This window comes from Manduca sexta, unplaced genomic scaffold, assembly GCF_014839805.1.
Source record: "Manduca sexta isolate Smith_Timp_Sample1 unplaced genomic scaffold, JHU_Msex_v1.0 HiC_scaffold_3841, whole genome shotgun sequence".
Taxonomy (NCBI): Eukaryota; Metazoa; Arthropoda; class Insecta; order Lepidoptera; family Sphingidae; genus Manduca; species Manduca sexta.
Genome location: NW_023594954.1, coordinates 1 through 10,558, shown reverse-complemented (window position 1 = coordinate 10,558; position 10,558 = coordinate 1). Strand labels below are relative to the sequence as shown.

General features: G+C 41.3%; 1 pseudogene; it reads right to left on the bottom strand.

Moving 5' to 3' along the window:
* Window positions 1-5: 5 nt before the first annotated feature.
* On the bottom strand, window positions 6-5,849 carry LOC119193262 (annotated as a pseudogene).
* Between the last annotated feature and the right edge of the window lie 4,709 nt (window positions 5,850-10,558).

The following is a 10,558-nucleotide window of genomic DNA, read 5'->3' as shown; positions in this document are numbered from 1 at the left end:
CTGGGGTTGGAGTTCGACTCAGTGGGTGAAGCGTGAGCGGCAGGCGCGTTGACGCCGGGCTGGATCGACGTCAACGTCTGCTCCCACGAGTGGTCTGTTGACGCCGTGAACTACATGAAGAAAAAAAATCTTTTTAAATATCTCAAGTCCACTATTAAAAATTTATTACAGTCTGATATCCGCAAAAAAAAATACAAATAAATAACTGCAAAGAATGACAAGAGATTTGAATTCAATAGCAACCAAGACTGAATCTTATGTGTTACCACATATAATTTGTATTACAAAAATATCTACCAGCACTGCTTCTAATATATTTTGATAACTATTATCATCCGGACGCGCAATATTACAATTAAATGTTAGTTATCAAATTCAAAGAATATCTACCACAATATCACCTCCCATAAAAATAGAGGCACGAATTGAGAGCACGCTCGTGATTGGTTGGTTTTCTGTCCAACACGCCGAAGTTTCGTGCGATTGATTCCTCAATCGATACTCGTTGTCTATTGGCTTACGCGTGTCATACGGCTAATTTTGTCGAATTTGTACATACGATCCCTCACCCTGTTCATCTGTGCTCATGACCTCTGCCTTTTACTGTACCTGATTGTACTGAGCCCTGAAGGCCTGTTTGAGTGATGCGAGGCGGTCGGTGGCGGGCCCGTGGCTCTTCTCAAGCGCCACGGCTGTGATCGGCTCGTCGTTGTGCACGGGTAAGCCGGGACGCTCTTTGTACCTGGTACATATATGTTTAGAATTTTTTGCATATATTCAGCTGATGAGTAAATAAGTCACACGTGTGATCATCATGGCACATAACAGTTACAATATCAAAAGATATTTTTTTTTACTGACAAGGCAAAGTGACCCTACTGTACCTATAAGAGAGTGGGGCCAACTAGAATGTCGACACATGAGAAATTATTAAGTACCCGTCGCAGTAGACAAAATTAAGCCGGCCTATTGCAACCGTATACACACAGGCTGATCCCGAAACGCGACACACTTACGTGTACAACTATGGCGGGTTTTAACACCTTGTATGCGGTGGTCGCTACCCCGGTGGATATTAACCATATCCTACCACCAACAAAGACTTAAAGAAAAGACATTAGGGAAGGCAAGGGGGTATTTGTAACATCAGATCACTATACGAAATGTATCAGCAAGCTATCATTTTACATTTTACAGGTTTCTTTAGGACAATCAGAGTTTAAATATGTTTATATTCACCCTAATCCACATCCGCCGATGTTTAGATTCTTTCCCTTGCCCTTTTGAACCGCGACTTGCGGAACCACGACGACTGCATCGCCAGGTGCATCAACTCTTCAGGTACTTCCTGCGAACAATATCAATTGATCAAATGTCAGGACTTCAAGTTCTATTTCTATGTATGCAATGTGTGGTCCTTCGAGCCGGACACTAAAAATAATTACCTGTTGCGCAGCCTCGAGATGCCTGACGAGGTGTCCGGCGAAGTCACGATCCTTGTCAGCAGCGAGCAGCGTGTGGGCCACCCCCCGCACGCCAGCGCCTAGACCATAATTTTCGTTAATATACACCGTCAAATGAGAGGAGGTCAAATAAGTGATCATTGTCCACAAACACCTACACTTTCAGAAAGGTTATTGATGAGCTACTGCCCTTAAATTAACGTAATAGATTTTCGGAAAGAAACATACAGGCTCTATTAGGGCCCTCAGATATTCTGACTCAGTAAACGAAACTCAACAATAACCTGTCAAATTTACATTGATTTCCTACGACACAGTGTTGCCAAGCTCTAAGCTGTTTATGCTGTAGTCACACATCTACATTGTAATTCTTTCAGTTTACCATGATCTACTTCTTGCTAGAGAATAATAATACAAAATTGTTTAAGTTTCTATATCGAACGTATCTTATATAAACGTACGTAAACCTCACCTGCCACGTCAGTAGCGACTAGTATGGTGTTCTCCTGTCGTTTAAACGCTGTGATCACCTTGTTCCTGTCGGCCTGCTCCATGTCTCCGTGCAGTAACAGCGCGTCGTACTGTTGCACGCCGAGGTTCGCCGCAGTCTGTTCAGCTTCTAACTGCAAACATTCAATTCACTTATCGTTGGAATTGAGAATGCGAGCCATCATTCCCTTTATAACCAGCACGGCTACACTTTTATTTATTAAAAGTGACCCAAAAATCTTATCAGAAAGGTACAAAATCAATTTAAAATTATAAAAGGTGTAATACCTTCTTGGTAACAAATATTAACACGCTGCCAGCCGACAGAAATTCCACCAAGTTGCTGAGTAGCCATGCCCACTTCTCCTCGGGTTTGTAGAATATTCTAAGGAAGAGAGAATTCATTTTTATTACAATAAGAGTATCAAGTAAACACGCATTATTGCATAGAGAGCAGAACACCAAGATATTATAAGAACATGATGGTTAGTTTATAAAGCTAATTTTAGATTACCAAGAAAATAATCGGAAATTGAATTTCACAAGCGATTTTACAATGTAAATTTTGCAGTTCACAGGATTTGCGACGAGACGCAAGTGTACGGAATTATTTAATTACCGCTAGTGTAAACTCATCTGGAAGATCTTGGTCAATATATTGATACGAAAACATACTAACCTAAATTTAGCAGTGATGATAGTTTTAGTAAGGTGTTGAGTGACGAGATCATTCATCTCACAATGCACATGTAGAGTCGAAATATATACTGCACATACTGAGTAACGAGGTCAGTAGCGCCGCCAGTCTTCTGTCTCAGAATGCACAAGTATAGTCACAGTACATACCGCACGTGCTGAGTAACGAGGTCAGTAGCGCCGCCAGTCTTCTGTCTCACAATGCACAAGTATAGTCACAGTACATACCGCACGTGTTGAGTGACGAGGTCGGTGGCGCCGCCAGTCTTCTGTCTCACAATGCACAAGTATAGTCACAGTACATACCGCACGTGTTGAGTGACGAGGTCAGTAGCGCCGCCAGTCTTCTGTCTCACAATGCACAAGTATAGTCACAGTACATACCGCACGTGCTGAGTAACGAGGTCAGTAGCGCCGCCAGTCTTCTGTCTCACAATGCACAAGTATAGTCACAGTACATACCGCACGTGTTGAGTGACGAGGTCGGTGGCGCCGCCGGTGCCGTGTGCGACGCGCACGGGGTCGCGCAGCGCGTCGCGGGCGAGGCGCTCGACGCGGCGCGGGAACGTGGCGGAGAACAGCAGCGCCTGCCGCTCCGGACGCACGTGCGCGCAGATCGAACGCACCTGAGCCTCTGAGCGACACGGACACGCACATCAACAATATTATTTATATATCAGAGCTTATAGTCCGTAAACTAAAACTGGCACTTGTGGCAAAAACCAAATATATTAATCGCAAGTGTTCCAATTTATCGTTTTATATCGATAGTCAAAATCGATTTAAAATATCTACAGTCGATATAAAATCGATTTAAAATATCGCGTCTATATAAAATTGATATAATCCTACTCACCAAATCCCATGTCAAACATCCTATCAGCTTCATCAAGCACTAAATACGTGACCCTCTGCAAGTTGGTCGCCTTGCACTTGATGAGGTCTATCACTCTGCCAGGAGTGCCCACTATGATCTCAGCGCCGCCGCCCTCGAGAGCCTTGCACTGTTCCCACTTAGAACCTCCGCCGTAACAACACACGCAACGGATGTTGTACACTTTGCCGAACCTCTTCGCCTCCATGTATATCTATAAATACATACTGGAATAACTACATGAACATATCTGTATGTCCTACTTTTTTTTAAAAATATAGACCTATAAAATTCTACAATTATTAACTCTAATATCTCATATTGATTTCTAGCAAAGTTATGAACATAAATTAATGCCTAATTCCATGCCTCTCAAATCTTCAATGATAATAGAACAATCAACTACATTCAAGAGAATATAACTAAGAGTTTGTAAATCACCTGTGGCGCCAAACCCCGTGATGGGCGCCAGTAAAATTCCAACGAATAATACCCAACAATATATAGAAATAAGACCAGAGTAAACTACATTAATGAACGCATATTAATCGTATTAAATGTTTGTGTATCACCTGTTGCGCCAACTCCTGGTGGGCGCCAGTATGAGTCCGATAGGTCCGTCGCCAGGAGCCAGCTCCTTCTGATCCATGATGTGGATGAGTAGCGGCCACAGGAACGCGCACGTCTTACCCGAACCGGTACGCGCGATACCTGCAAAATGTAAGATTTATTGTCGATAAAAATCTTATTGATTTCGAAATTAAGGTATGATGGTATTACATTGTTTTTTTAAGGAATATGCTCACAATTACTGTTATCCTGCAGTCAATACAGCTAAACCGATTTAGTCGACACATTTCGAGAAATAGACAATAGATCAAAGAACAATCCAGACTAAACTTTGTCTTGGAAAGGGATTTTAAAAAGTGGTAGGGCTGTAAAATATTAAGAAAATCTTTGTTTGAGAACAAAGAATATAGAAAAGATTCATGCCAATATTGATCATTTTCTTCCTCAGCTTTAACCATACCCATGTAAAAAAGCTTTTAGAAGTCCACTGAAGAATATAAGGTCTTCCCTAGATTTTCAAACCAACCAGTTAGAAGCGGCCTACATCTGAGTTCCTGCAACTATTTCAACCTGGTCTGTCCACTTTGTAGGGGTAACATTGTGTCGAAACATCCAGTATTGATGACTTTACCTATAAGATCTCTTCCGGACAGTGCAGCGGGCACGCCGGCGGCCTGCACGGGCGTGGGCTGCGTGTACTCCGAGCGGCGGATCGCCTTCATCAGCTGCTCATCGAAACCCAGATGCGCGAAGCTGGACACCGGCTTCGGAGGGTCTGGGCCCGTGATCTGGAGACGAATGTTGAAACTTGTAAAGGCAATGGTTTGAAAAACTCATGAGATATTTTTTTCCAGCAAGTATAATAGCAATCAATGTTTCTTGGTCGTATGGTATTAGATACAAATTTTATTTGAATAACAATGTTTAAGTAAGACTTAGTCAAGGCTCAACACTTTCCTCCAATATTTTTTTAGTTTTGTCGACTCCCTTCTGTTGAGAATCTTAAAAATTCCTACAATTATGTGCACATGTCTCTCACCTTAACACCCAAATTCTTCTTCAACTCCTCAACCTGCTGCGGCGTCAGCTTTTCTATTTCCTCATGCGGCGTGTAGAAGTTCTTCTCAAAAGGCTCGTACTGTATCTGAGAGTGGTCTATAGGCGGGAGTGGGTCTATGATCTTGTTCTTTGGAGGCGCTATAGGATTACCGTCCTCATCGTATTCCACCTCCACGTCGGACGCGTCATCACCGTTATTTAAGGGATTTTCTTCCATATACCTATGAGATAAGGTTGACAACATGTGAAGTTCGAAACTACTTCAATACTTTTGCCAGAAATACTATTACATTATAAAACATAGGTCAGATTGATAAAATTACTTGTCATTTTGCACGAGTATAAAAATCTAAATACTTATTATTGCAAAAGTTAACATCCCATCTAATTAAGTGATACTGATGTTGCTCCTGATAAAAATAAAAGTCAAATGCATATATACTCTTTATATGGACTGTACTTTCTTTTATATATAGTTCAGGATACTCATTATATAATAAATAGTAAACATACTTATAATAACTCTCTTCATCGTCCATCTCGTCGATATCGCCCCTGGTGCCGCGACCGCTGTCCCCCTTCCCGCTAGCGGCGTTTTCCTTGCTCGCAACCAGGTCTTTGGCAGCCTGCTGCTCCAGACCGGCCATGTATGCGTCCAGGGGGTCCTCTTCATCATCGTCATTACGCTGGAAGAGAATGATAAAATCAAAGGATTGATCAAATAGTATTCAAATATACAAAGTGTTCCAAGCTTTGTCTGAGTTCAAAGCCTTTTCCTCAATTAAAGTTCCTGAACCACCATACTGATCTATAGAGTTGTCTGTGTGACTCCAACGCATATTTTAATAAATAGTTCTCATTATTTCTAGTTCATATTTTATTATTATGTGCCTTCATAAAACACACAGCGTTGATGTGAAGAAGCTGTCTATGGTTATGCTTTGTCTATAGTTATATACCTGTATAATCTGTGGATTCTGTTTACTTACACCTTCTTCTCACCAGAGGCGCCACTGTCGTGACGCTTGTGGCGAGTTGACAGTTATTTGAATCATAGCGTTTGTGGTTTTGCTGTGTTTTGCCGCGAAGTTTCAGTGATAAAGTAATTGCAAACAACTTTATGTGCAAAATTAGTGCATCAAGTCCAAATTATTCATCATTTACTTCGGTAAGTCTTTAGCATATTTTAAGATGAGTGATAATCGTGTTTATGACCAAGATAAGCCTGATTTTGTTGCTCCGGAGGGAGAACAAAACAGGGCTACGGGCTCGCGTGAAGATTTACACAGTTCATCTTCTTTCTCATCTTCGGAAGATGAGGAGGGTTTCGCTAGCCCACCGCCGAATAAGCGATCAAAACACGATCACCGACATAGCTCATCTACCGTCAATGATCCACGAATAGACGCATTAATGACTCAGGTAGCTTGTATATCAGATTATCTTACGAATTTACCGTACCATTTACATACTGCAAACCAACCTTCGGATAATTTAATAGGAACTCCATCAACATCACAAACACCTTTTTAAATAATCCTACTCAGACGGACGTTAGTTTGGGTGAAATTCACGTTGATTTTGATAGTAAGATGGTTATTCCTGTAGCCGATAAAGATCGTCTCAGGAATCTAGAACAGTTGCAAATGTTTGATTCACCGGCTTGGAAATCGATCCGTTATAAAAAGGCATTACAAACGTGTGTTGCTAGCCCAGGGTTTACAGCATTAAAAGTTAATGAGGAACTCTGTCATTTCAACAATCAGAAAGATTATTTGCAGTCCACAGAACAGGTGTTAGCAGGCTTGTCAAATTCTGTCTTGGAGCAACGGCAGCTATTACAAACAGGTCTTCAGAGTCTGGTAAATTGGGCTGCCGCTAACCCTGAAAATATAAATTCTAATACCTTGGTAGAAAAACTAACGGGTCTTTTGGACCTAACTCAGAGAGTAATAAGAAGTGGGAGACTATAATGCAGGTTATTTGTGGTAAGCGGGGAGAATGTATACAGACTAGGCGTGATAGAATTTTAAAAGAGATAGCCAATCCCAATTTAAAAGCCACATTACAGAGAATCCCGCCAAGCTCTGAGTATTTATTTGGACGTGAGAAATTGTTGCCAGTCATACAGTCTTTGGGTGGTACACAGGTTTGGTTAAATACTCCAAGCTACATAAAAGAGGACAAACCATCAACATCTTCTTATTCTAACCGTGTTACACATAATAAGGATGTTAGGAAGAACAAATATCATGATAATAAGTTCCACCGCACTCCAAAGAATAAGCCAGATTTTAAGAAGAATCAGCCCTTTCGTCACAGTAAAAAAGGCTCAGAATACAAGCACAATCCAAAGACATCACAAAAGTGACTATCACTTCGAAGGGGTTGTTTAAGAAATCATTTAAAAGTTTGGAAGGAATTGGGCGCAGGCCCATTTATTCAAAAGATTATAACCTATGGCCGTATACCTTTCAAACGAAAACCCCCTTGCAGTATCCATACAGCCATATACAAAGAGCTTTAACAACCAAGACAACGGACCAAATGTCAGAGGTCATAATCAAATTAAAATCCCAGAATATTCTAGAGAAACCATTGGTAATAAATTCTGGTTTCTTTTCAAAAATGTTTTTGATTCAGAAGCCAGATGGGGGGGTACGTCCTATTTTCGACCTCCGGAACCTCAACAGTTATGTTGCTACAAAAAGATTCCAATTAATTTCTCAGGTGGACGTTATGGATTTCCTTCAAAGTCAGGATTGGTTAACGAAGATAGACCTTCAGCAGGCTTATTTTCATCTACCCATAGCGGAAACACACAGGCGTTTTCTGCGCGTCATATACAAGCAAGAAATCTTGCAATTAACAGCCTTACCTTTCGGTCTATCCTCTGCTCCTCAAATTTTTGCAGCCCTATCAAATTGGATTGCGGAAATCCTTCGGGCTCGAGGAATCAGGATTATAGTATATTTAGACGATTACCTTTTGGCCCACCAGAATTGTCTCAGCCTTACCAAACAGGTTACGGAAACCGTGACTCTCTTAGAGTCTCTAGGATGGCATATAAATTACCAAAAATCAACACTAATCCCTACCCAGCAGTTAGAGTATCTGGGTCTCAGGTGGGATACTCAAGTCCAGACAGTAAACTTACCCTTCAAAAAAGTTCAGTCAATACAAACGAGCATTCGGGGCATTTTAGAGGTAGAGAGTTGTACCTTAAGACAGGCTCAGAGCTTGCTAGGGCAACTAAATTTTGCCAACCATACAGTACCCAAGGGCCGTTTACATTGCCGCCAATTCCAGGTTTTTCTCAGACAGTTCAAACAGACCAGACCTCGGGAGAGAAGGCTACTAACCCCTGTGTGATACAAGACCTAAATTGGTGGCTGAAAGAGATAGAGCACAGTACGGTCTCTCTTCAAAGAAAGGAAATTACTCATTTCCTCACCACAGATGCATCGGATGCAGGCTGGGGTGCCCAACTAAATGGGGTGTTCTTGGCCAAGAGGTGGACATCACGCCAGCGGAACTGGCATTCCAACGTAAAGGAATTGTACGCAGTTTTGCGGCCATAGAGAGTCGGCAGGTAAATTTGTCAAATGCGCATATCCTAGTGCAGTCAGACAATCGTACACTAGTGGCGTATATAAAAATCAAGGTGGCACTCGCTCAATAGCACTGCTAAATCTCACCAGCAGGCTTCTGGAGCTAACCGAGCAGCTCAACATAACGCTGTCGGCATGTTACCTCCCGGGAGGCTAAACGGCATTGCAGACCGCCTGTCGAGGGGTCGGCCAGTACCCGAGTGGCACTTGTTACCCCAGGCCACGGAAGCCATATTCAGACAATGGGGAGTTCCGGATATAGACCTGTTCGCATCCGAAAGCACCGCCGTCGTTACCAGTTACGTCACGCTGGATTCACAAGATGGATCAGCAGTATACTGCGACGCATTCAGTCGCGAGTGGGACTACAATCTTGCTTGGGTGTTTCCACCACCCAATCTAATTCCCAGAGTTCTATCGCACCTCAATACCGCGAAGGGTCTTTACATAGTGATAGCACCCCAGTGGACCCAATGTTACTGGTTACCAGACCTACAAACTCGAGCAATAGAGGATCCAATAACCATATTGCACCTGCAGAGGGTACTCATAGATCAGACCACCAGGCAACCACCTACCCAGGTGGACAAGATACATCTCCAGGCTTGGAAGGTTGGGGTGGTCGGAACACATCTCGCATTGGAGTGTAGATGAACAAAAATTATTAAATAGCAGCTGGCGTTCTTCAACTCTGGAAACATATAAGGCTCCGATTAAGCGCTGGCAATCCTGGTGTAAATCAAATGACACTAATGATAAATCTCCAAAGGGTGAAGATATTGCTCGATTTTTAGCAAACCTTTTTCTTAAAGAAAACCTAGCATTTAATAAAATTCTTCTACACAAGTCAGCCATATTTACTCATTGTAGACCGTGGAAAGAAAATTATAATAAAAACTTTTTATTCAGCAAATATTAAAAGCCATATCGCTGGCTAGGATACCAACTAAAAAGACGCCTATCTGGGATACTAAAATATTATTTGACTGGCTGTTAGCTACTCCGCATTGTGAGACACTTTTGACATATCAAGGCGTACAGCTTTAATATTGCTTCTGGCATCTGGTCGCAGAATACATGACCTAACCTTGCTAGAGGTGACTGAGGAAAGTCTTGTTATTGAAAATGACAAGATTATTTTGTGGCCTAAATTTGGTTCAAAACTGACACAGGAACACATCAACAATCAGGTTGGCTTTTGTTAAAGAACCAGAATGTTAATATTTGCCCAGTCCGACATGTCATGAAACTCTTAAAAATTTCCAAGAACCGTCGAGCCAGTGGTGGTAATATAATAAGCCTTTTATTTCCATTATGGGAGTCATTAAACCAGCTTCTAGGACAATTATAGCTGGATGGATCAGGTCCATTTTCAGGGAAGTTAAAATAGATGCACCCCTGGCAGCATTCGATCAGCAGTAGCATCAAAGAGTTGGGTAGAAGATAGACCTGTACAAGAAATATTAGACAGAGGTAATTGAGGAGTATGTCAACATTCACCAATCATTATTGCAGAGTACAAAGACGGAATGATCATTCTGAAGATTTGTTGCAGAGAACATTCTCAGTTATATAAACAATAGTTATTATTTTATTATTATTGTTATTTTTGTTTTGTTTTGTTTGATTATTTTACCTTATAATAAGGAATTGTTATTTTATTATTATCCTTTTGTTTTGTTTGATTATTTTACTTTATAATGAGAATAGAATTTATAACTGTGATCAAAATGATAGAATTATATGATTTTCATTTTTATATTTTCTACTTAAATAAAATATATATATATATAATT